Genomic DNA, 27,607 nt, shown 5'->3' with positions numbered 1-27,607 from the left:
GACCATGCTTCAGTTTCATTTAGTTTGAACACGCCACAGCCTCTGAATTACCCCACAGGGTAATTCAGTCATTTTGGCTCAAAGACCCAGAATTTATGGAGTTTATTGGAGCACAAATTGACTATTACTTTGAAATTAATACAACCCAAACATCAGCTGCTATACGATGGGAAGCATTTAAAGCCTTCCTGAGAGGCCAGATGATAAGTTTCATAAGTTCTAAACACAGATCCTGGAGGTTGGAGATGGAGCAGTTAGAAAAAAAGATTAAAGATATTGAAACAGACCATTTCAAAAATCCCTCTCAACAGTCATTTAAGGAACTTAATGGACTCAGAGCTAAATATAATGTTATGTCTGTAAATAAGGCAACTAAAAGCCTGCTGAAACTGAAACAGTCCTATTATGAGCACGGGAAAAAGGCTAGTAAGCTTCTAGCTTGGCGTATTAAACAATCCGAAACTGAAAGAACAATAAATACAATTCAGTTAGATGATGGTGTGGAGTCTAGTGACCCAAAGGAAATTAATAAAGCCTTTTTAGGTTTCTATCAAAATGTATACAGCACAGATTATTCAAACTCAATTTTACAAAAACAAAAGGAATTTTTGGATTCATTAAACATTAATCCTCTTGAAGAGAATTTGTTGACTGACTTAGACCTTGACATAACCAATGAGGAGTTGTCTGCAGCCATTGGTACAATGAAAGGGGGAAAGACACCAGGGCCAGATGGGATTCCCATCGAAATGTATAAAACATTTCAGGATGCACTAATACCACCTTTGCTTGAAATGTATAAAGAATCTCTAGACAGTGAATCCCTCCCCCCCTCTCTAAATATGGCAATAATCACACTGTTGTTAAAGCCAGGGAAAACGTCTACCTTATGTGGATCATATAGACCAATCTCACTCCTCAATAATGATCTTAAAGTTCTATGTAAGGTACTAGCTAGACGGATATACTTTTACCACAAATGGTGAACCCTGACCAGAACGGCTTTGTTCTGGGACGACAAGGCTTTAACAATATACAACGTGTTCTTAATATTGTTTTTGAAAAAAATGGATGTATGGACACTGCTATTCTGTCATTGGATGCCGAGAAGGCCTTTGACAAGGTAGAGTGGCACTACCTGTTTGAGGTCCTTCAAAGATATGGCATAAAGAGGAAATTTCTCAACTGGATTAGGCTTCTTTATTCTAACCCCCAGGCTACAGTTTTAACAAATGGTCTGTCTTCAGCTCCCTTCAAGTTGTATAGGGGCACAAGACAAGGCTGCCCCTTGTCTCCATTGTTGTTTACCCTGGCAATTGAGCCACTTGCCATGGCAATTAGAAATAGCGCTAATTTCAAAGGCATAAATATAGGAGATATGGAACATCGTATAGCCCTGTATGCTGACGATGTAATTTTGTTTTGCTCCAATTTAAAACAGACTTTACCTGCTTTACTTGACCTAACAAGCTACTTTGGTAGCTTTGCAGGTTACAAAATAAATTACTCCAAATCAGAAATATTGTTTTTGAATGAAAAGGAAAGACTAAATCCTCCAATCCACACTCCCTTTACGGTCTCCCTAAAAGGTTTCTCTTACTTAGGTGTGAAGATCACCCCTACTATTGACAGAATTGTTCCCAATAACTACAATTCCTTAACAGATAAGGTTACCCAACTTATAAATAGATGGACAAATCTACCCATCTCTATGATTGGGCGAATAAATGTCTTGAAAATGCCTATTTTACCTAAATATTTGTACTTGTTTCAATCTATCCCACTTGCTCCCCCATCTTCACTCTTTCATCTACTTAAAAAGCTTTTTTCAAACTTTATATGGAACAACAAGCGCCCCAGGCTCAGACTTTCCCTATTGTACTTACCATATGATAGAGGTGGTTTACAACTACCTAATCTTGAATGGTATTACTGGGCAGCTCAAATCAGAGCAGCAATGTTTTATTTTGATAGAAATCTCCCTCCAGCCTGGGTCTTAATAGAATCACATTTAGTTAACATTCCTTTAAATCTGTATATACACTCTGCAAGCAAGCAGAAACTAATCAAACATACTAAAAACCCCTTTCTCAAAAATTCTCTAATGGTTTGGCACAACGTACTTGCATATCTGGGAGAAATCACTAAACTATCTCAGTTCTCCCCAATTTTTGGTAATGATGACTTCCTACCTGGTAGAGCGGACTCAGGGTTTAAAATCTGGGCTTCTAAGGGTATAGCCAAGATAGCTCACCTGTACAATGATAACTTGGTTCTTATGTCATTTGAGGAGCTTAAATCAAAATATGGGATTCCTGCAAAACACTTTTTTAAATATTTGCAACTTAGGAGCTTCATCCTCTCCAAACAGAGCAATAGTATGAAACTTCCTCCCCGATCTTCTCTGGAAGACTACACTCTGAATTTTTTACACTCCAGGGGCCAGATTTCATTGTTGTATAAGCTGTTTGTAAGTAAGTCTAAAGAGTCATCTGAACGCTTACTACAAGCGTGGAGAACAGACTTGCAGGAGAATTTAACAGAGGAGGAATGGTCAGATGCATGTCTCCTTGCTCAGACCCAATCCATCAATACAAACTCAAAACTACTGCAGTATAAATGGCTAACTAGACTATATATAACTCCAGCTAAATTCCATCGCTTTAATTCTAATATACCTGATACTTGCCTCAAATGTAAAGACCAAAAAGGTACCTCATTTCATTGTATCTGGGAATGTCCACAGATACTTTCATTTTGGAGGAGAGTGTTGGACCTGGCTAGCCAAGTCATTGGTGAGGAAGTTCCTCTCGATCCAAAATTATGTATATTAAATCTCTACCCAGAGGGCTTCATTACCACCCAAAAAGTAAAGTCTTTACTGAATATTTGTTTTTTAGAAGCCAAACGATGTATTGCTTGCTCTTGGAAGTCAAACACACCTTGTGTCACAGCACAATGGTTGAGGGGAATGACCTTTTATTTTGCTTTAGAGAAGATAAGCTACACAACAAAGAACAAACTTGACAAGTTTTGGAAAATATGGAACATTTTCTATAATTTTCTTGAGAATAACAATATGGATTGTTGTTTTTTCCTTTTTTTTTCTTTTATTTGATTGAAATATAGATAATGTAATCTTTACGATTGTAGCACACTGTGTGGGTTTTGTGTGAGTGCAAACCACTAGATGCTATACCTACTATGTCTTATTGCAAGTCCGTCTTTAGTTTTTTTTCTGTTTCATTATATATGTGCCTTATTGTATTGTTCTCTGTTTGTTAAATGAACAAAATCCATAATAAATAAATGTTTAAAAAAAAACAAAAAAAAAAACATCCTTCACAGCTCTTGTCACCAAGTGGCTTTCGGCAGCACTTCACACCGTGTGTCTGCTGCAGCAGCGGCATTGAGGTAGACCACTGCTGCAATGTCGGTGTGCTCGTATTAAACCCCTGCCTACTGTATTCAAGGCTCATCCTATCCTATCTATCTATCTATCTATCTATCTATCTATCTATCTATCTATCTATCTATCTATCTATCCTATCTATCTATCTATCTATCTCCACTTAATGAACTTCCATTCAGATGTTTGATACTATTTACACTTGTTGAGCTTTACTAAAATGTGCCTGAAATCCTATTCATGCCTGTACTGCTGTGTGCACAGCCTAAACCTGGGGTGTCCAAACTTTTTGCAAAGAGGGCCAGATTTGGTGAGGTGAAAATGTGCGAGGGCCGACCTTCAGCCTGAAATTCTTTGAACCATTAACAATAAATGCAAATAAACTATTTTATGACATTTTTATTGGAAATGTCATACTTTTCATTTCTTCACATGGCACACAAATTAACAAGTTTTACCAAAAGCAGTCTGCCTTCCAAATTTAAAGGCTACATAAAATGAAGAAAAGCAGTCTGAGTAAAAAAAACTTTCAAGAAGCTTAAACATAGAACAACTTAGGTTCATTTGAAACATTACATATTATTCACTATTAAATGTTCACTGTAAACTTTTAAATTCAAAACATATGACATATAACAGTTATCTTATTCAGAAGTGCAAAACATTGAGGGCCACAAGACTCAGTGGATATTCAAAACTGTGGCTTTGATCATCACAAAAAAATAATTCACTGAGATTTTGGAATGTATTCATCTCAGACGACAAAAACACATAACTTGCCTTGCCTGCACTAATGTGATGGGTGACACTGAGATCTCGACTGCATTAAATAGGCCAGGTCTGGCTCAAAGACAGTGGTTTTGATGCGCAAGATGTCACGCAGGTGATAGTCACTTAGTCTTGTCCTCACGCAGTTCTTGTTAAAGTTCTTAACCGAGAATGTCTTCTCGCACAGATAAGTCGAGCCAAACAAACGTTTTAGCAAATGTCCGAATCTCTTGGAACCTGCCTTTATCAAGCTGGCGGTAAAAGTTGACGAGAGAGCTGTTGGTGCCGGCTGCGCCACTCGGGGTCACACTGCAGCTCAATGAGCTCCAGCTGCAGGTGGTCCGGAGCATCATCAGGTTGCACAGAGAAAGGAGAGGAAAAAAGCGTGATCTCCTTTTCAATAGCTGCGAAATCCTGAAAGCGTTGTTGAAACTCCTCAGCCAGAGATGAGATGTCTGCTGCATACCTCCTCGTTTGCGCACTGATATTGTTCTGTGGAAAACTGGACATTATTTCCTGTAGCGCTGGGAAATGTGTGGTATTGGGCTGCGTTTGTGACAGGTGCCTTTGGAAAAATTGCAGCTTGGTCCCAAAGGCTTTGATGTGTGAATACAGTTCGCTTACCACTGCATTTTGCCCCTGAAGGCTAGTGTTCAGCGTGTTCAGATGCCGTGTTGTATCAACTGAAAACCCCAAATCAGCCAGCCAAACAGGATCGGGTAGTTCTGGCATCGGTTGTTCCCTATTTGCCAAGAATTGTTCGATTTCCCCCCTAAGAGAGTAGCGCTGCAGTGCAGACCCCCGACTGAGCCATCTTACGTCGTTGTGATACACAACATCTCCGTATTCAGCCTGGATGTCGAGCAGAAACTGTTGAAACTGGCGGTGGCACAGGGCTTTGGAGCGAATATAATTAATAGCCTTTATCACTGGTTTCATAACATGGTCATATTTTAGATGTTTGGCGCAGAGAACTTGTTGGTGAATAATACAATGGAGTTTTATAGCTTTACCTCCTTCTTCGCTGACTTTGTTACAGACTAGGGTTGATAATCCACTTCGGTCGCCAGCCATGGCAGGTGCGCCATCCGTAATAATTCCAGTGACTTTATTCCATGGTAGTTCCATGTCATCAACGGCGGAACAAACAGAAACAAATAAATCTGTTCCTCTTGTTTGGCCCTTAAGGCTCTGGAGGTTAAGTAGCTCTTCAGTCACATTCATTTCATTGTCCACTCCTCTCAAAAAAATCAGTAACTGAGCGGTGTCCGATGAGTCCATGCTTTTGTCACAAGCTAACGAAAAAAAGTCAAACTCCACTCCTCTGGCCCAAGCTGTCTCTTAATATCAGATGAAATGTCTTCAATTCTCCTTGCCACCGTGTTACGAGCCAGGCAAACATGGGCAAACTCTTGCTTCTTCTCAGGACAGATTTTCTCCACCATTTTCATCACGCAGTCTTTGATAAATTCACCCTCGGTAAAAGGTTTGCAGTGCTTGGCAATCAGCGTTGCCACCTCGTAGCTCGCCTTTGTAGCATTTTCATTTGACTTGCGGGCTCTTGTGAAAAAGCCCTGCTGTGACGTTAAAACAGCTTCCAGTTGCTTCAATTTTTCGCTGCGTTCGTTCCCAGTTAGCTTGTCATATAAGCTAGCATCTTTCGTCTGGTAGTGTCTCTTGACATTGAATTCCTTGAAAACAGACAGTCTCTTGACAAATTAGGCAGACACAGTTGTTTCGTATTTCAGTGAAAAAATACTCCAATTTCCACCTGTCCTGGAAGCGGCGGCCCTCACAGTCAACTTTCCTTTTTTTAGTTACACTCGTCATTTTGGAAATTGGTTGGAAAGGGTCACTCAAGGGTCAAGCGACCAGAGTGCGCCATAGGTCTGCTGCCATCTTCTGGTGAAATATAAAATAGCTTTTTTGTACGCGCGTATTTTATACGCAGTGCTGGCGGGCCGCATATTATAGATTTTATGACAGAGACTGTGGGCCGGTGGAAATTTGACTGCGGGCCGCAATTGGCCCCCGGGCCGGACTTTGGACATGCCTGGCCTAAACCATTCAACCTAATAACTTCAAATCAACTTTTAAATGCCCAGACTTGTGTTTCTTCAATTGCTGAACTTACACTTACTGTAACTGAAACACTAGATAACAGTGCTCAAGCCAATTTATAGCAAAGTGCAGATGTGTGGCCTCCCCAAAATGTAGTGTGGTGGAAGTCTAGGATTTACCACTCTGTACTTTAGCTCTTCGGAGGTAAGAATCAAGAAACAAATCCTTAGTAGCCACAATATCTGAGTCCGGTATTTATTGCTTGCAAACAAGAGACAAGAGCATAACAGCAGCCCAGCGTAGATCCGGGGTTCCGTTCAGCGCAATTCTGAAGAGACAATGATCAGGTTTGTCTTTTATACAGTTTAAACATAATGCCAGGCACTGCCAAGGCTATCGGCTGATGGGCTTGTGCTTACGTGAGAAAGGGCGGGAGAGAACGAACAATGGGGAGACTCTCTTACTGATCAATCAGCGCTTTCTTACTGATTAATCGGCGTTCAACATTTCACACCTATCGGCAGGATGCGCCTGTCCCCCCATTATTGCTCTCTCTGACCACTCCCTCCGAAACCACCGCTGTTCACATGGTAAATTATACAGTGCTTCTCAGAACAATGGCTATAGAACTTTAGAGGTGTGGCAAGAGAAAATGTAATCACAGTAGTTACACAAGTTGTATCAGTCATATGAAAGTGTATAACCTGAAAATAGTTCTATGAATGTATTTTCCATAACAGTAGTCATAAGAGTGTAATTTGAATTGTGCCCTACCTGGTGGCACACAAAGTAAGGCAACGCAGTGTCTTACAAAATGTATGTATGTCTTACAAAATGTATCTTCTTTTTCATATTTTAAGCTTGACACCTCAATTCAACTTTAAAATGTGTAGAGTGACTCCACTTAAAGAACTTAAATTCTGATTTTGTGTACTATTTACTCATTCCATGCATTACGCTGTGACGCTGTGACACTGACACCCAGAGTCTGAGTGGGAGCTACTCGTCGGTCTGCTACCCTTCTGGCCAGCAGTAAATTGCCCTACACCTGCCTCCCTTTGCAATCCAATTTCATAGGCAAGTTATCACTTGCCTATGGAATCAACTGCAATCTGGAACCTTCGCTACGTGAATACATTTTCCGATCAGCTCTCCAGTGTTGGCTGTGCAGTGTTGTGGGGCGAGGTGCCGTTTGGCCAGGTAGGCGTGCAGACGTCTCCTCAATAAATCACTCCCTCTGGTGTGTTCAGTCTGCTAGCTAGCAAACGCAACAGTTACTAACATCGTTCTAGCTAGTTTTTTAAACTTTTTAGTTGTTTTGTTGCCACCGAGCTCACCGCCGGACACTCCGACCAGTCCGGAGAAGGCTATTAGATTTGAGCTCTGCAAAATGATTTTAATAGTCACAGCCGAGGAGGATTACATCAAGATTTTTGTATGCAACAGATGCAACCTGATTGCTGACCTTCAGGAAAAAGTAATGGAATTTCATACTCTGATAAAGCCCCTTTCAAACCACAATGCAATTCTAAAAGAACACTATCTTGGAGCTATCTAACCGGTTGATGCACTGGCCTCTACCCAGTGTGTCCTTCCTTGACCCCCCCGCCACCCAGCCCGCCCCCACCCTCTTGCTCCAAAACCTCCACCCAGCCCCCCCCCCCCTCACTCCAGCACCTCCACCCAGCCCACCCCCCCTCACTCCAGCACCTCCACCCAGCCCACCCCCCCTCGCCTCGCCCCCTCCTTCCACCCGACACAACCACCTCCACTCTTGTCATTGGCAACCTTGTCAGAGATGTCTACCTTCCCCCTCCACCTGGCCCCTCAAAGGTACACTGTTTCCCCGGTGCTTGGATCCATGACCTTCACCACAAACTCCAGTATCCTGGCCGGCTGTACCAAAGTAGACAACATCATCATGCGCGCTGGCACCAATGACATCAGAACTGGGCTGTAAGAGCTCCTAAAGGCAGACTTTGCTGAACACTGGGAAACCATCGACACCCTCCCCACCCACCAGAGGGATGATGATCCAGGCTATTTTCCCTCCACAACTGGCTGAAAGACAGCTTGTGCCTCCTTCAGGATACCCTTTGTCAACAACTTTGACCTGTTCTGGGCGAGGGCTACCTTTATCAAGCCGGATGGCCTCCACCCAAATAGTAGGGGGCTGGGTTGTTGTCTGAGAATATGGTCTCCTCCCTTAGACAATGACACATTTGTATGGTAGGAAATGCTTCTGATCTACTTTACCCCATTCATGATTTTAATGACACAGTGCATACCAGTGGATCTGGTAGTATTTTCTCTTATGATATTATAATTTCCTACCATAAAAACAAGAAGGTAGCCTCTCTGTCCAGACCTGCTGCAGCCAATATTAATAATGTAATTGTTTTGCCGTATATGCCTTTACAGCCTATCATTACTTCAACTAAAGCTGTCAACCCTAACCCTAACCCTTCTGAATGTAAGGTCCCTGTCAAACATTAACATTAATTTATTTAATTACTTCTCACAATCTACACTTTTTTACTGAGACATAGTTGAGCCAGGGTGACATTGCCATTCTAGTCAAAGCCACTCCCCCGAATTTCTCTCACTTTCACCAACGCAGGCTGTCTGGCCATGATAGTGGAGTAGCAGTCATCCACAAAAGTGATTTCCTATTTATTTTGGTAACTTCTATTGGTTTGAATCGTTCTGCTTTACAATCAATAGTAATGTCCTGTTGCTTTGTGTCTTAGTATACAGACAAAAAAAAGTGAATAGTAAGTTCATTGTAGAGTTTTCGGAGCTTTTGTCCCTCATCATGTCCAAGTATGTCAGAGTTTGTATATTAGGGGATTTTAATGTCCATGTTTGTTTCCCCTCTAATGCACTGGCCTCTGATTTCACTAACCTTATTGAATCATTTAATCTTTTTCAGTCTGTAAGAGATCCCACAAATCTGAAAGGTCACACCCTTGACCAAGTGATGTCCTCTGGTCTTACTATTAATGGTGTGGACACAAAAGATATTCATGTGTCTGACCTTCAAGCTATTCTGTTTAATGTAACTTTGCCCATGGCGCCCACTATCCAGGGTATTCCTGTTCGCTCTCGCTTCCTTAACTCTGCTACAGTCAGTACATTTTCAGAGTCCTTTTGGGACAGTATTTCCGCTTCAACTGCTCCCATTCCCTCCCATCAGACTGTTGATCTGTTAGATAGTTTTAATAGTATGTGTCAGGTAACCCTAGATGCTGTGGCCCCCTTTAAGACCAAGAAAAAAGGATTGGAGAGAGCCAATCCCTGGCTAAATGAAAGCACCTGCGCCTTAAAAAGGGAGTGTAGAAAGGCTGAAAGAAAATGGAAGGCCTGTACTCAGCGTTTTCCACATTCATTTGAAGGCTTTGAATTTGAATTAAATACTTTTCTCTCACTTCCTTTACAGAAGTATCTGGAATCTGATCTCTGAGAACTCTCATAATACGAGAATACTGTTTAGTACTATCGACAGAATTGTAATTGTAATGTGAAAACTTCTTGCAATTCTTTATTAAGAAAATTGTAAATATTAGAGACCAGATCATCCCTCCCATACATGACCTGACTGTTACTTACCAATTGGAGGAAAACCTGGATTCATTTGTTCCTGTATCAGATGAATTAAGATGTATTACATATGAAATCCTCCTCTTGTCCCCTAGATATAGTCTACCCCAGCATTTTGTCTATTATTAATAACTCCCTGGCCACTGGTTCAGTACCGCCTTACTCTAACTCATTAGTGCCAAGGGTGAATAAAGTTGTCCAAATTGACAACATTCTAGAGTGCCACAGGTGACTTTATTCACCAAAAATGCATAAATGATGATGCTTCATTTTGTAGGCAAAATGTATTGTTGCTAGGTAAATACCACATAAAGCACTTGGCACTCTAGGTCAGGGATGTCAAATTCAAACTTACTGAGGGCCATGCTGAGGGTTGTGAATAAAATCATGGGCCAGACATTTATTACAATGATTATTTTTTTATTGAAGAAATATAAGTAGGCTATTAACTGTATACATGCATAGTTCAAATATCATGTTTTAAAAAAAATAATAATAATAATAATTTTATTATGTTTGTGGGTAATTCTTACCAGCAAAACTTACAAGCAAAATAGTCCTGAACAATGTTTTTATATAAAATGATAACTGCACAATTAAACAAACGACATTTGCATCACAGTAGCCTACTTTTGTCTGTAGCAAAATAACAAATAAGGTCTTTGTTACCAGCATTGATAATAAAGCAAAATAGTATTTATCAAATGCTGAACAATGTTTTGTATAAAATAACTTTACAATTAACAAAACCCATTTGCAACACAGTACTTTTGTCTTTAACAAAACAACAAATAAGGTCATCGTTTTCAGCAAAACTGTTTGATAAAGCAAAATAGTCAATGCAACAAGTTGAATCTCAAATTGTATGGCTTACTTTGGAAACTTGAAAGGACACAGCAATAGGGCCTATAAGGCCAAGCCTAAGGAAAATAGGCATTGTGCTTGCTTTTTAGTTCAACTTTTACCAGACACTCTGCACCTTTTCTTAGAAATGATCTTGTCTATTCTAGGCTTAATGTCCTTTGCTATGGCCACTTTCAATACCGAGACCAGATGCTGGTCTGTGAGGCTGTGGGATATCTTGTTCAGTGTCATTACTGAACATCTGTTCGCACGAGTAGGTGCTTCCGAACATAGACATGATGCAGCGTGAAGGCGAATCTGTGGCATTGATTCTGAGAGTTCAAACTCAACAGCCCTCAGTCTTCAGAGCACCGTTACATTGCAATTCAACAAGTTCCAACTGAAGTGCTCAGGGGCAGTGCCAACATCCATAGCAAATGGATTTGCGAACAGATCAAGGTTGAATTTCTGTGATTCAAAATCAGCAAATCTCCTGCTGAATTCCGCTTTGAGTGTGTTCAGTTTGTCAGCATACTCTTTGGTCGGGAATGGGATGGTGACTGTCACTGACTGACTGGCAAGTGGCACATCTGATCCTCCCATAGACGCAGTTTCATTTGAAACGCCTTTACTGATCAGAATCAGAATTCTTTTATTTGGCCAAGTATATTTGCATACAGGAAACTGACTTGGTGAGGTTGGTGCATGGACATAAAAAAACAAACAGCAAATATTGACAAGAAATTTACAAAATATCAAAATATTAACAAAATAGCAATAACAAATTTACAAATTTACAAAAAAGAGCAGCAGAACAATAGGCTGTGTGAGACTAAATGGCAATGAAGCTAGAGGCTGTGAAATGGTTGTGGGGCATGTACACTATAAATTAGAATAATTGTAAAAAAAAAAATTTTTAATAAATCTTTTTATTGAAAAACCAAGAGCAGTGACAATGACTTATCAGCAAGGTTACATAAGATTTTCTTCTTTCTTTTTTTTTTTTTTTTTTTTAAACACACAAAACACCCCCCACCCATCCATCCCCCCACCAAAACTCAAAGAGTTTTAACTCTTTGACTTTTTGCATCCGCTGTTCCATGTCCATGTTTCCATAATGCTCATGCTTCGTTTCAAAATGCCTCCGAAGGTTACTCTTTGAAAACTGCCAATGACTCTTGACATACGAGACACATTGGCTTTTGTTTGAATTCCCAAAATAAATATTCTGTTTCCCATCTTTCTTGAAATTGTCGATATTCATTGTCCACTTTATTTTTTTTGGCCATTGTATGCTAACTACCTTTGGAAAGGCAGATAACATTCAATACTCTGGTACTGCAGGAACATGCTACTCATAGTATTTCCATTATTTGTATTGTAGCCTAAAAGCACGGCAAAAAAGTGGAGCGTGGCAGCGCCTCCTGCGTTTCAATGTTGTATTGTCACAGAGGTAAATTTAAACACCAGTGCACAGGCCACGCAAGATCAGTATTTTCTTTCTTAAACCACATCAAAGAATCCAGCACGCTCTCCTCATTCAAACGATCTCTCAAAACCCATATTTAAAAATTTTCTTTTAATCTTTAACTATTTTTATTGTTGTTTTTCCTGACTGTGCTTTTGTTTTACTTTTTATTTATCTATCTATTCTTGTTCTCTTCATGAAATGTAGTGTCTTTGAGTACTGAGAAAAGCACTATACAAAAGAAATGCATTATTATTATTAAAACTCATTTTTATAGATTAGCCTTTAACTGATGCTGCCCTTAATGTGTTGTGTTTTAGACTTTTCAGACTGATATTTTGTTTTTATTTACATATTTGTTAATCTGCACATTTGTAAAGCACTTTGTAACACTGTTTTGAGGGTGCTATATAAATAAAATGTATGATTGATTATTATTATTATTATTATTTAGCATTTTTAGGTTGCATTGATAAACATGAGTTTCTATTGGGACCTATGATACTATGATGTTAAAATGCATCTCCTCTTTCACCTTTAAAGATTGACAATACAACAATGTTCTGTATAGTGATACTGATCCCAGTTAAATAACTTCTATACAGACTTTTGATACTACGTTGGTTTTGTGTTTCTATCTATCTAACTGACTTTGTTTCAACAACCCAGCAAATATATCTATAGTCCTAACCAGCTTTAAACGTTTTCCACTAACAAAATAAGACTTTGCCCACAAACTGTCTTCAGGAATTTATTTTTCTAGTTATTAGTGGGCTTGCAAGTCCAACTCTTGGTATTTCAATTACTTATTTTACTTTCACTTATTAGTGGGTTCGCTTCAAGCAAGTCCAACTATTGTTCTTCAACTATCTATCTATCTATCTATCTATCTATCTATCTATCTATCTATCTATCTATCTATCTATCTATCTATCTATTAATCCATCCAACCAACCAACCATTCATCCATCCAACCCACCAACCAAACTATCTTTACCTTTATCCTCCTACCGTAATAAGACTCACTTCCTTTAAACTACCCAGCAAATCTATTGTCCAAACCATCTTTAGACTTTTTCTACTACCAAAATAAGACATTGCAAACCCACCAAGTTTCTTCTGGAACTTTTTTTGTTGTTGTTATTATTATTAATAATATTTTAATTATACTAACTCTAACCCAACTCTCTACCCACTCCACTGAACACCCAGCTAATCTACAGTATCTACAGTAGGCCACTGTTTAATATTCATTCGTCAACGATGGCAGAGTGCGGTTAAAATGTCAATGGTAGCGAGTATACTGGCCAATAAAAAAAAAAATTGGGGCATTACACCTCAGCAAAACAGCAATCAGGAGGCACCTTTGAGCAATTCTAATGGAGAGGCTTGCTGTATCTCAATGATAGATACATTGAAGTCATTAATATTGTGTTAAAAAATGTGAGAGAGGGAAGATTTAAGCATACTGTATGAGAAATATATTATTATCTAACAAAGTTATATGTATAGTCTATTGCATTCATCTCCTTTACCAATGTATTTTGCTACTAGGCTAGTACTACATAACCGATGGTAGGCTAATTTCTAAACAAGTGTACAGTAAACATGTTGTCCCCCACAAATGATGTAGCAGCCCTCCTTTTTTGCATTTATTTGAAGGCAGTACACATATTTTAGGTAGGCTGAACAGTTACCGGAGCTTGTACTGCTTATTTAATATTATTATATTATATTTTATTAAATTATCTAAAAGAGTTTTTATCTAATTATCTAACCCTAACCCCAGAACTCATTATATGAAAGCCCCAATATTTAACGATGGCTCTGTTCTTATATGAGTGCCAATTGGTGTGGTTGCAGGAATTTGATTTATGAGGACAATTCATCCAAAGGAGATATTTCAGTAAAGTGGCTAGAATAACCATTCAGATCCTATGATGTAATATGCACACTGTAATCTAACTTTTTATGTTTAGCAAGGAGGATAACACATCATTACTATACTATGTATCAATCTAATCAAACTTTTCCTTGGTATGCAGGGTTGATCGTTATACAAGCATTAAGTGTTACAGCATGGAAATACAAGATATAAATAAAGTGATTTAAAAAAAGTAAAAAGTAATTAAAGTAAGTCCACCATCCGTTGTCAGGGTAAAAAAGAAATCAAAGAAATTAACAAAATAAACAAAATAAAACAAATTAAATCTTACCCTATCAGCATAGCAAATCTACTCATGAACTAGACAAATTCATTAAGTGGTAAAATCAATAATCTTATAGGAAAAGAAGATGATAGATATTATAACCCCTTACCGTCAACTTTCCCTACTCTGTCTAACTTAGTATAAATTTAGATTAGCTCCATCCAGCATCAACCAAGTGCTATAAGTTCCCCTGTCCACCTGATATGATGACTCACTCCGGCATATCACCGCGCCCTCAGCTGAGAGAATTTGATGACTCTCAATCTCCAGTCCAAGCAAAGACTAAAATACTTTTTTTCCGTTAATTGCCGATTTGTTCTTTATTAAAGCTGTTAAGCGTTACAGCATTGCAATACAAGATATCAATATAAGGATTAAAAAAAAAAAAAAAGATGAGGTAAAAAAGAAATCAAAGTAATTAATGAAAATGTTAAGTAAATAAATGAAAATACACTAAAGCAATTAAAGTAAAAAAGAAATCAAGAAATTACAGTAAAAGTAAATATATAGGGGTAACGAAATACTAAAGTAAATATCAATAAGAAGTTTAACAAAATTTAACGTAAATAAACAAAATATTAAAGTAAAAAAGAAATTACAGAAGTTAGAAGTTAAGTTAAAAGTAAATAGAACACAATTTAAAGTAAATAATAAAAAATACTAATAGATATCAAAGTAGTAAAATAAGAAATAAGTCTTACCCTAAGTCTACCCATAAGTCTGTCCCTAATCTGTCCAATTTAGTATAAATTTAAAGAGACTCCATCCAGCATGGACAGTGGTGACTGCTGAAATACTCTCAATTCCTCTATCAGCCCAGCTGATTTCTCCGGAGTAGCACCGTGCTCTCAGCCGAGGGACTTTGATGGCCCACCTTCCCATACAAGTGAAGCGGTCACTCAACCTCTAGCAATCCTTTCAACCGAATCTAGGCAGCTAAAAAGAGAGCCTACTCCTGATACTAAGAGCAATACAGACTGGGGGCTTCCGATTCTAAACTCTCTCCATAGAGGACTTGGTCGTGGATACACCCATCGGGCTAGACCTCCTGGTCTCTTTAGGGATCCGTCCTCTTCTGAGTTTTGTGGAAAATGCTCACTAAAATACACCTAACATCCAGTTTTGTGTAACCTTCTCGCCTGAGTTCCTCCTGGAGCCCTCCTCTGAGCATCACTTTCTCACGTGAATATATTTAATCCCTCTTAGGTCATCTTGACATTTTCAGGCTCCTCTATGTCCCTTTCCCATATCGAAAATATGTGCTGTTTGGACAACCCAACTTTTCTCAGCCTTGTCAAATTCTCCTTTCTTTCTTTCCCATATCAAATCATTACATTTCAACTTTACTCTTTACACATGGTTAAACAGATTAGTTTCATCATATAAAACAGGTAAACACCTTTCAACATAAATCAACCTTAAATCTGATTAATTACATTAGATGTAATTTCATCAGTTTACATTTGAATAGTAATATTTGCCTTTAGTCATTCAGTATATTAGTAGTACATATCATTAACAGTATATAGTATGTTTTGATGGTTATATTTCAGTATATTAGTAGTACATATCATTAGTAGTATATAGTATGTTTTGCTGGTTATATTTGATGTCATATCTTTTGTTACTTAACTTACATCAAACTTAAATCACTTAACTTACATCAAAAGACATCAAAATCTATCTGCAGGTAATCCATGTCACTGAGGCCTCCCCACGCCAGGGTGCTCTACCTGGAATCCATCGGCGCTTTCTCTCCACCGGTGCATCTAGCCCATGTGGCATTGACATCTCTTCCCGTTCATATGGGAGCCTGCCACGATTTAAGCGTTGAAACCCTCTTCTGAAGCTCTGAGTGACATCCTCAGGTGGCGATACAGGTCGGGGGAGGGCCAGACTTTCGACAGCAGTTACATCATTAATGAAGACAAGTGAAAGCCAGAAAGTTCCAGTGGAAGCCATGCATGCCCAAGCCATAACACCCCCTCCACCATATTTCACAGGTGAGGTGGGATGCTGTGGATATTGAGCAGTTATATATTTTCTCCACGCTTTACTCTTGCCATCAGTCTACTACATTTTAAGCTTTGTCTCATCTGTCAGGCTCTTTTAGATAATTTTTAGCTAACTGTAACCTGGCCATCCTGTTTTTGTGGCTAACTAGTGGTTTGCACCTTGCAGTGTAGCCTCAGTAGTTCTACTAGTGAAGTCTTCTGCAGATGGTAGTCTCCGACACATTCATGCCTACCTCCTGGAGAGTGTTCTTAATCTGGGACAGTTAGTTTGTAGAAGTCCTCCTTGGTCTACCAGCCTGTTTGCGATAGCTGAGCTCACCAGTGTTTTTTTATTTATTATTATTTTTAATGATCTTCCAAACTGTTGCTTTTGGCAAGCCTAAGGTTTTGGCTATATTTCAGATTTTTCAGCCTAATAATGGCTTCTTTGACTTTCATTGACACCTCTTTGTTCCTCATGTTGAGAGACATCAATAGCAGACTCCAAAGGCAAACGCAAAGCCTAGAATCACTACTAGACATTGACAGCTCTCTCATGCCTGCACAAATAATGCGACGGAACACACCTGACTAACCAGAAACCTCTGTCAAGCCAATTGGTGTCAAGCACTCTGTCAAGCCATTACTATTGGGGCCCTGAAATACAGTGCCTTTGGAAAGTATTTAGACCTTATTGAGTGATTTGTTGGTGACATTTTTGCATTTTAGCTAATTTTAAGAGTGTCATAGCAAAGGGTCTGAATATTTATGTACATGAGATATTTCTGTATTTCAATTTGAATAAATTTACTGACATTTCTAAAAACCTGTTTTCACTTTGTCGTTCTGGGGTATTGTGTGTGGATCGATGGCAAATTCTTTCTATTTAATCCATTTTAAATTAAATCTATAACTCGACAAAATGTGGAAAAAGTGAAGGGGTCCGAATACTTTCCGAAGGCACTGTAGGTATATTTCATATATATGTACTGATGTCATTTCTAAATGGTGTAACCAATATATACACAAATACCATGAAATAAAATCTAAGTCTCTACTTTAACCTCATGTTAATTGTTTTAATTCAATTCCAAACTTTTGGAGTATAAAGCCAGAAGAAGAAGAAATTGCATGGAAATTCCTAACTTTATTCTGTAATCCATAGGCTGCATTACCACAACCGACTTGCGGTTATTCATGTAAAATTATACTTTTCCCCCGCTTCTCCATACTGTGTTGTGTTGGTTGTTGCCTGCGCAAGGCCAAGAGTGTTCTAGGGGAGTGGACTTACCGATCTTTGCCTTTCTCTCTCTGGTGGCAGCCTCTTTGAATCATGCACACATGCAGAAACACAACAGCTAATATCCGGCACTGCAAGTCCATTTCAGGGGGTTATATTATTATTAGGGAGGATGTTAATTTTTGGAACTTCTAACTGAATTTCAACACGATGGCCAAAGGTGGCAGATTTCCAATAAGTTGTTTTTAACTTTCGAAGTTATTCCCATTGCAGACTACATATTGTTAGCAAAGCTGAAATTATGATTTGTTGACAAATATTTGATATAGGAAAGCGTTATTCATTATACAAAATATTAGTCCACAGTTAACTTTTCATAGGTCAAATGTGAACTAAACACGGGAAATATCTACGCTGAAATTTTCAATAAGGGAAATAAAAGCACGGAATTCCATCTGAGCATTGCACAACAACGGTCGCGTTGATTCAATATATTGTACATACTCATGAATTAGATTAGATTAGATTAGATTCAACTTTATTGTCATTGTGCAGAGTACAAGTACAGAGACAACGAAATGCAGTTAGCGTCTAACCAGAAGTGCAAAATAGCAGAAAGTGCAATGAACAGTATTTACAGGTAGTGCAATATATGATCAGTAAGTAGTGCAGTATAATATAAGCAGTGCAGTATAGCAGTATATGAGTAGCAGTAGCATTATAGCAGAATAAATTAGTTACAGTATGAACAGTGTAGCAGCATATGAGCTGTATGGGTAATGCAGTCTAGCAGTATATATGTATTAACAGTAACATGAGGTAGATAGCAGAATAAATATAAATATGGAATGCCGTATAAACAGTATAAACAGGTATGTACAGTATGTGCAGTAGTATTAAAGAAAATATAAGGATATGTGCATTATGTGCATTATGAACAGTATGAACAGTATGGACAGGTATGTACAGAAGAGCAGTGGTATTGAGTAAGAGCAGGGGAGGGGAGTAATAGTGCAATTGTCCGGGGGGGGGTTGCAGGGGTTGGTAGGTTGTCAGGTCGGTGCAGTGTTCAAGTTCAGTAGGGTGACAGCCGCAGGGAAGAAGCTGCCTCTGAACCTACTGGTTCGGGTGCGGAGAGACCTGTAGCGCCTCCCTGAGGGGAGTGGGATGAAAAGTCTATGGTTGGGGTGAGAAATGTCCTTGACGATGCTGCGTGCCTTACGCAAGCATCGTTTGCCCTGGACAGCCTCGATGGAGGGGAGTGAGGAACCGGTGATGCGTTGGGCAGTTTTCACCACCCTCTGCAGTGCTTTCCGGTCCGATGCCGAGCAGTTGCCATACCATACTGTGACACAGTTGGTAAGGACACTCTCGATGGTGCAGCGGTAGAAGTTCACCAGGATCTGAGGAGACAGATGGACCTTCTTTAGTCTCCTCAGGAAGAAGAGACGCTGGTGAGCCTTCTTTATCAGGGTGGAGGTGTTGAGGGTCCAGGAGAGGTCCTCAGAGATGTGGACACCCAGAAACTTGAAGCTGGTGACTCGCTCCACCTCAGTCCCGTTGATGAGGATGGGGGTGTGTGCGCCAGCTTTAGACTTCCTGAAGTCCACAATGAGTTCTTTGGTCTTCTTGGTGTTGAGAGCCAGGTTATTGTCGTTGCACCACACTGTTAGGTGCTGGACCTCCTCCCTGTAGGCCGACTCATCGTTGTTGCTGATGAGACCGATCACCGTTGTGTCGTCTGCAAACTTAACAATGGTGTTTGAGCCAAGTACAGGTGTGCAGTCGTAGGTGAAGAGGGAGTAAAGGAGGGGGCTCAGCACACAGCCTTGTGGAACGCCGGTCTTCAGGGTGAGGGTTGAGGAGGTGTGGTTGTGAAGCCTAACAGACTGCGGCCTGTTGGTTAGGAAGTCCAGAATCCAGTTGCAGAGGGAGGAGTTGATGCCCAGTTGCCTGAGTTTAGAGATCAGTTTGGAGGGGATGATGGTGTTGAATGCTGAACTGAAGTCAATGAACAGCATTCTCACATAAGAGTTAGTCTTGTCGAGGTGGGACAGGGCGGAGTGAAGTGCCGTTGAAATGGCATCCTCTGTACTCCTGTTCTGCCGGTAGGCGAATTGAAAGGGGTCCAGTGTGGGTGGTAGGCAGGTCTTGAGTTGAGCTAAGACCAGCCTCTCGAAGCACTTCATGATGATGGGCGTGAGTGCCACTGGTCGGAAGTCATTTAAGCTCGTTGCAGTGGAGTGTTTTGGCACCGGCACGATGGAGGTGGTTTTGAAGCACGCGAGGACAGCTGCTTGGGCTAGGGACAGGTTGAATATGTCAGTCCAAACCTTAGTCAGCTGCACAGCGCAGGCCCTGAGGACGCGTCCGGGGATCCCATCAGGACCAGCAGCCTTGCGTGCATTAGTCCTGCTCAGTGCCGCACACACGTCGGTGGGAGTGAGGGGCTGGTGATCCGCAGGGAGCACAGCCTTGATGGCCACCTCCTTGTTGTCCCTGTCAAAGCGGCCGTAGAAGTGGTTCAGCTCATCAGGGAGGGAGGTGTCAACGGAGAGGGGTGAGGTGTTAGTTGGTTTGTAGTCTGTGATGGCCTGGATGCCCTGCCACATGCATCGGGGGTCAGAGTTGTTTCTGAAGTGATCCTCTATCCTCAGCTTGTGGTTGTGCTTGGCCTTTTTGATGCCCCTCTGCAGATTAGCCCTGGATGAGCTATAGGCCCGAGCATCCCCTGATCTGAAGGCAATGTTGCGTGCCTTCAGCAGGAGTCGGACCTCTCTGTTCATCCATGGCTTCTGATTAGGGAAAGTGGTGATCCGCTTGAGTGTGGTGACACTGCTGATGTTGGAATTGATGTAGTCCAAAACAGATGAGGCATATGAATCAATGTCCGTGTGGGAGTCATGGGTGGCCTGAGTGGCAAACACACCCCAGTCAGTGTTTCCAAAACGCTGCTGGAGCGCTGAGTCAGCTCCCTCTGGCCAGACCTTGACTGTCCTCACTGTAGGTTTCACTCGTTTGATGAGTGCTGAGTACTACTGCAGTAGGAACAATGAGAGGTGGTCTGATTGACCTAGGTGGGGGAGGGGAACGGCTTTGTACGCATCAGCCATGCTGGTGTATACTTGGTCCAATGTCCTGTCTCCTCTGGTGGGGCATGAGACATTTCGGTGGAATTTGGGCAGTACAGTCTTTGAAATAACACCAACTAAAAATACTTCACAGTATTCAGTGATAAAAGATACATTTTAATGTGGAATTTGCTATCAGGATATCATTTTGTTTACTGTAGTTCACAGGCGGTAATGTTTGACATTAGAATTACTATCCATTATAAGCCTATCCATTAGAATTACTCAACAATGCTATGGTGGTTGTTTTACAGAGGTGAAATACCTCAAATGAAACATGTGAAAAAGTCAAGTTGATTCGCTACTGCTGTGGTACTGCACTACCGTCGCTCAACCATGAACCTTTTAAACTCTGACCTACTGTACCACTGTGCAAAGAATATTCAAAAGACAGGAAAATTAGGATTTAGACTGGAGTTGGCCTTTAAATATTAATTAATTTAAAGCACCTGCTGCTAATTGCTCAGTCACAGAGGGATGCGTTCTCATTGGGGTGGAAGGCATGGAGATGAGACAGTCTATTCTTGCTGTTTTTTGTTTTGGATTTCTTTTTTTATTTAAAGGTGAGAGGAATTCTGTGTGGAGACAGGATCCAGGACATTCATGTGAAGAGTGAATTTCTGTGAATTGTCAAGAACATTACCCCTCAGTCAGACTCTCTACTCTCTTTCATTTATCTCATGTTGTGAAAAAAAACACTCCCACATCCAGTCATCAGGAATCCTATCGCCCAATCTTGCTTTTAAGTTTTGATATGAAAACATCACATCCTCAGTTGGTTTGTGTACTGCTCACTAGTGTTTTATTCAGACTCTGTTTGCTGTTTTACTGTAACAGTGTTATTTGAAAGGTATTTAATGCATAGTTGTTGCACACTGAGCTATAAAACCAACTGTATTCTGGGAACCTTCTAATCATGCTGTCATGAGTATGAGTCCCCTATGACAAATTCCTGGTTAAGATAGCATTGCTCAGGCAATCATTTGAGAGTTGAAACAGAGGAGTTCCACATAACATTGTGTTGTGTGCTCATGTAGCAGATGGCTAAATGTACTGTACCTCAGTGCATTGCAATGTGCAGTGATACACACACACACACACACACACACACACACACACACACACACACACACACGTGTTATCAAGCAATGGACAAATGGGGCAGGAACCTGATAATCAAAGACATCTAATCATAACAAAAGAGCAAAACATTTTAAAAGAGATAACAGGGTTCCCACGTGTCCTGGAAAACCGTGAAAATGAATAAATAGTCTTCCATGCTTGGAAAGCACATGAAAAGAAAAACTTTGAAAAAAAATTCAAATAGAGATTTCAAATACATAGTCTTTACTGTTTTTCTCAGCCACAATAACTCAATTGAATAAGCAGCTGCATCAATTAAAAACGTGTTTGGCCAGTTTATTTCTGCGCGTGGCGGCAGATTCCAGGGAAAGTTGGTTCATAAGTGCAGGTTGAAAGCATAATTCACTGCACCGCTTTTAGACCACACTCTCAGTTCCGTCAATTTGTTAATAACAGAAACGTTTATGTAGTGAGTAATTAAGACAATCAGTGTGGCTACTCACCTCCCGTACCTATGCTATGGTCGTCAGAAACGTTGGGTAGCCTATTGGATCAGTGCAACTGTAGTTGAAGCACTGCACACTCTGGGCCGCAGTGGTATAGCAGCAATTCATGGGTTCCTGTGTAGCCAAAGCTAAATAATCAAAATATTTTTTTCTTTAATAAAAAACAAGATTAAGAAAATGTATTTAATATTTGCACAACAGTGCCTATATGCTCACTCAATAATTGTTTTTATTTATTTTGTGCCATACCCTAGTTATAGCTGAAAAGATGCCACTTAAGTGTTTCTTCTTTGACTTGAACTTGCCTATTGGTAAGTCCTGGTTCAGGATATCAAAGTAGTCAAATAAAGGGAAAGTCAATATTGCTGTTTAAAAATTAGTTGTACAGATTGATTAGCACCAACTTACTTGTTCTGGGGTATAGGGACAGACGATGGGGAGGAGCTGTTCCGTTAGTGGCCCTGTAAGCAACCACCAGGGTCTTCAATATGATGCACCCCACTACTCAAGGCCAGTGGAGAGTGCAGAGGAGAGGTGTGACATGTTCTATACATGAGATATCTACTGAGGCTGTGTAGCAACTCAGTGAGTAATGTCTTCCTATTATTTATCATAAAATGTCCAGGAAAATGATTTCTTGAAATAAATGGGAACCCTGGAAATGAATAAGCTAGAAGGGTGAAAATGAGCCTGCCTGCTCAGTGAATGTATCTTTGGGGGATGCTGGTGCAGAGGCTTTCAGGAGGACAACTGCAGTGAGTGAGTGTGAATCTACCCTTTATACACCGATCCTTTTACAACTGACACGACTTGGAGAAAATTGGTGTTGGTTAAGCTTGTAGGATTGTATTTATGGATGTAAAATACTGTAACTGGGACCTCAAAACACCTACATCTCTAACGCCTCTGTTTAGACAAGGACATTTGGATTAAATGTATTTTTCTTCTAATTTTGTTAACCAGCCTTCCAGTATTAAATCAAAGTGAACCACAGGAGAATGAGAAAAAAACTATGCTTTTTCAGTGGTTCCTCCATATAGGATTACTGCATCACTTCAAAACCCATTTGTGTCTCGTGTGTTACAGCCCATTTGACATCAAGTGACAATCTGAGCAGTAGAGAGGAGGGTAGGCTGTACTGTAGCTTCACTGAAAGCAACATTTTGTTTGGTTCTGAGACTCCCTGGAGCAACATATTGATTTCAACCGGCAGGTAGGTGTAGGTGTGTGTGTGTGTGTGCGTGTGCGTGTGCGTGTGTGTGTGTGTGTGTGTAAGAGCCACAAGCATGAAGGATTGTTTTCTGTCCCTCAACAACATTGTGGGTCCAGATGTTAGGTTGTTGTGCCTAAACTGTACATGTTACCAAAAAATACATTCACATTAAACTACATTCACCTTCAATTATAATGATGTGAGAGCTGTGTGATGACTGCTGTACGTGTGTGATATCTCCATCAAGTTTGCTTGTTGTCATACAAAAACACAGATTCGAGAAGTTGTTGACTGAAGTCCCTTCATCCTGTTGTGACAGCCAGCAAATCAAATGTCTAAATGCATCTGTCTGAGTTGTTGAGATTGGTCTGGACATGGATGGCTCTCTGTCTCTCTGCTTCTGTTGAATAAGGAATGACTGTCTCACTCCTCTTTACTGGCTCCCTGCCTGCATGGTGCTGTGGAGAACTAATTATCTTTGCCCTTCACCCACCGTTTGTCAATAAGGGAAAGTATAGGCAACCCTCCTTCCACTAACTTCACTGTTGGTCTCAGAGCCAAAATCGTTAAATCATTTAATTTACTCTGACCATTGGTCCAGTTTTATGATGTATTTTTCCAGTGTCAGATAACACTGTGAAGGGAAGCCAGAGGCACATTTCACTCATTAGATTAACAATAAAGTTGAATTCTATTCTATTATAACCCATCCCACTCTGCTCCATTTAAATTCTACTCGATTCTATTACATCTCATTCCATTCCAGTAATTTCTACTCTTCTGTACTTCTTTTACATTTTATTCTAAAGCAACTTCATGGGGGATAAATGATATGATTAGCCAGATTAGAGGGGCTATAACCCCCAATTCTCTCCTGTGAATGGTTCAGTGAGAGTTGATTTAGGCAGAGAAGAGGTTCAACATGGTGAGGAGCTGACAGGGATAAACGCTGTTATGTCTTCTCAGATCAAAGTAGTGTTTGAAGCACGAAGGCCAGAGGCTGCTGCTGCTGCTTCTCATGCTCCTCACCTGTGACAGATACACCTCCACGTGTGTGGGTGTGGGTGTCTCGCTACAGCAATCTGATCTCTCACAGTTTCAAAGGCTTGTCAATGTCACGGCAGGGGGGCCTTTCAATGGCCATTACATTAAAAACCTCTTGATTTTTGACGAAGTGGCACTTGTAACTAACTTTTGTTGGAAATTAAAACTGACAAACTCACAAATGTTATCAATCAAAGCTGACACATATTTGTTTTGTAAACATTGACTGTTTGTTTATTCTGAGTATCTTTTCTTTTCATGGGAGTTTGACGAAAGGTCGGACAGAGGGAGACAGCTGAGGAGGGATCATAGCATAACATATACAGACACACTGTTGTGCACCTTCAATGATTGCGACATTACCTAAGCCACTTTCTGCCACATTCTAAGTATCTTTAAATTTCTCTCTGGTCTGTCTGTTACCTTGATCAGTTATGTATTTACTGTTCAGTTTAATATCATACAAGTACTGATACTTTTTTCTAAATGTTCCTGTGTGTCGTTTCAGTGGGAAAAGGCTTTTAAAGGTCCATTACAGTATGTAGATTTACATTTTAAATAGTGCTTAATTACCATGATATATGGGTAGCCATCAAGGAATGAGATTTCATACTGAACAATGTTCAAGTGGAGAATGGTTTTTGGTCCAAACAAAATGCTTTTTAAAATCTGGTGTCGAGGTCGTGCCTTCATGTACATTTTGTACACTTTGTTCGTTTACATGGATATGCACATATTTGCTATTAGAAAACATATCATATTTAAGTTTTCACGTGTTCAGTGTGGCCAGAGAGCAATGTGCAAAACTACATGCTTCACCTTTAAATGGTACCTTGCAGCAACCATCAATCATACCTTCTGTTGAGACTGAAGGTCATGGCTTCTCCCAGTCCTACTGCATATGCAGATGAAGAGAGGAGCATCTAGGCAAAGTGTTCATATACAGTTTGTCAACTTTAATAACTTATACTTTAGTGACCCTAAAGATGTATTCGTCACATTACGTCTGCACTGCTGTCGAGCCCAAAAACCACCACCACAACCTCGATCAATGGTCTTGAGTATATGTTGTATCATGCTCCAGATACACCCCAATACTGTGCAGAGGATGAGTACCTTGGTGGCCTGAGCACCACCGCCTAAATGTATAACACATAACACAGGAGGGTACCTTCTGCATTCAAACTCGTACCTTCTCTTGTCAAACTTGTGCATCAGAGACCAGACTGATCATCACAGACAGCTGCCATGGGATCCCCTCTGGGAATGCTTGTAGGCCATGCCACCTTACTCTCATACCATGTGATCTGACCTCCTCTTAACCCTCAGATATTGTTGAATGGCCCCAGGATACCCCACGCCTGATCACACGACTCTTCGAGTCCCCCCTGGACCCCCCTTCCCACTTGAGGGAAGAGAAGCAGGGAAGCAGTCTGTGAAAAATGATTGATATCAAACTAAATAAATAATATAAATATTTTTCCAACCCCACGAGTCATTAGACGACCCCAGCAAATAAGTCTGGCCTCCTTGGCCCCCCATCCACCAAATAATACGTCCTATACAACCTGTGGTGTGCACACGTGATTGAGGAAGAGGGCGCTTCTTTCAGTGATAGCACACTTGGCTATAGATTAAATCTATGACACTTCCTGGTCTGAAACTCTGTCAGCTGGCAGAATCCATCCAAGATCTTTATGTTCCTTGCTATACCAGTCAACAATAATCATCCGCGAATGCAAGGGCGGTGGCATTCTGCCCACCAATCCAGTATCCACACCCAAAATCTTTTAATGCCTGGCAAGCAGCAGGGACAGTGGATCCCCCTGCTTGACCCCTACCTTCATGTCCTTCATGATTTCTCCCCATTGGCCTCAACCCTAGTCACGCAGTCCACATGATGTGCTGGTCCAAACCTCTCTGCTCAAGAGTGTAAAGGAGATGCTCTGTTGGCTGAGCTCAACACCATCAGGTTCTCTAAGCAACCAGGCCAGGCAATGAAGACCCTCTGGCGAGGATGGATTGGGCAGGCATGCTAAGTGTCGCTCAATAGTCGCTGCAAGCCCACATTTGTCACCCTGGGACAGTAAAGCATTTTCTCTTATTTTGGCTCTACACTCCAAAGGTTTGGATTTGAAATCAGACAATTACTATGGAATTGAAGTAGATATTCTTAGCTTTTATTTGATGGTATTGTACATATTGGTTTCATCATTCAGAAATTACAAACATTTCTAGACATAGTCCCCCTATTTTAGACCACCAAAAGTGATGGGACAGATTTACAGACAGATGGCTTTCAATAGAAACTAGGTCCCAGAGCTTAAGGCAGGATAGCCACAGCAAAATACACATGCTACCAACAGCACACTGACTTTAAACAAGATTAAACTAATTTACTTAGACTGGACAACAGGCTTCACCACTCAATCCCAAATGTATTAGTCCTGGTCCAAAGTGAGCAGGAGTTAAAATACCTTGCAGGATAGTGTCAGGCCCTCCCACTGGAGATTGAAAGCAGTTGACAGCAATTGGCTTCAAACAGATGGCTTTCAAAAGAAACTATGTCCCAGAGCTTAAGGCAGGATAGCCACAGCAAAATAAACACACTACCAACAGCACACTGACTTTAAACAAGATTAAACTAACTTACTTAGACTGGAGAACAGGCTTCACCACTCAATCCCAAATGTATTAGTCCTGGTCCAAGGCGAGCAGGAGTTAAAATACCTTGCAGGATAGTGTCAGGCCCTCCCACTGGAGATTGACAACAAAATACACAAGCTACCAACAGCACACTGACTTGCACCTTGCAATGTAGCCTCTGTAGTTCTGTTGGTAAAGTATTCCGCGGATGGTAGTCTCTGACACATTCACACCTACCTCCTGGGGAATGCTCTTTATCTGTGGGACAGTTGTTTTGGGGCTTTCTCTTAATAATGTAGTGCAGGGGTGCCCACACTTTTTCGGCTTGCGAGCTACTTTCAAAATGACCAGGTCAAAATGATCTACCTACATTAAAAAATGCTATATATAA

This window comes from Argentina silus, assembly GCF_951799395.1.
Source record: "Argentina silus genome assembly, chromosome: X".
Lineage (NCBI taxonomy): Eukaryota > Metazoa > Chordata > Actinopteri > Argentiniformes > Argentinidae > Argentina > Argentina silus.
This window is presented reverse-complemented; position numbering follows the sequence as displayed.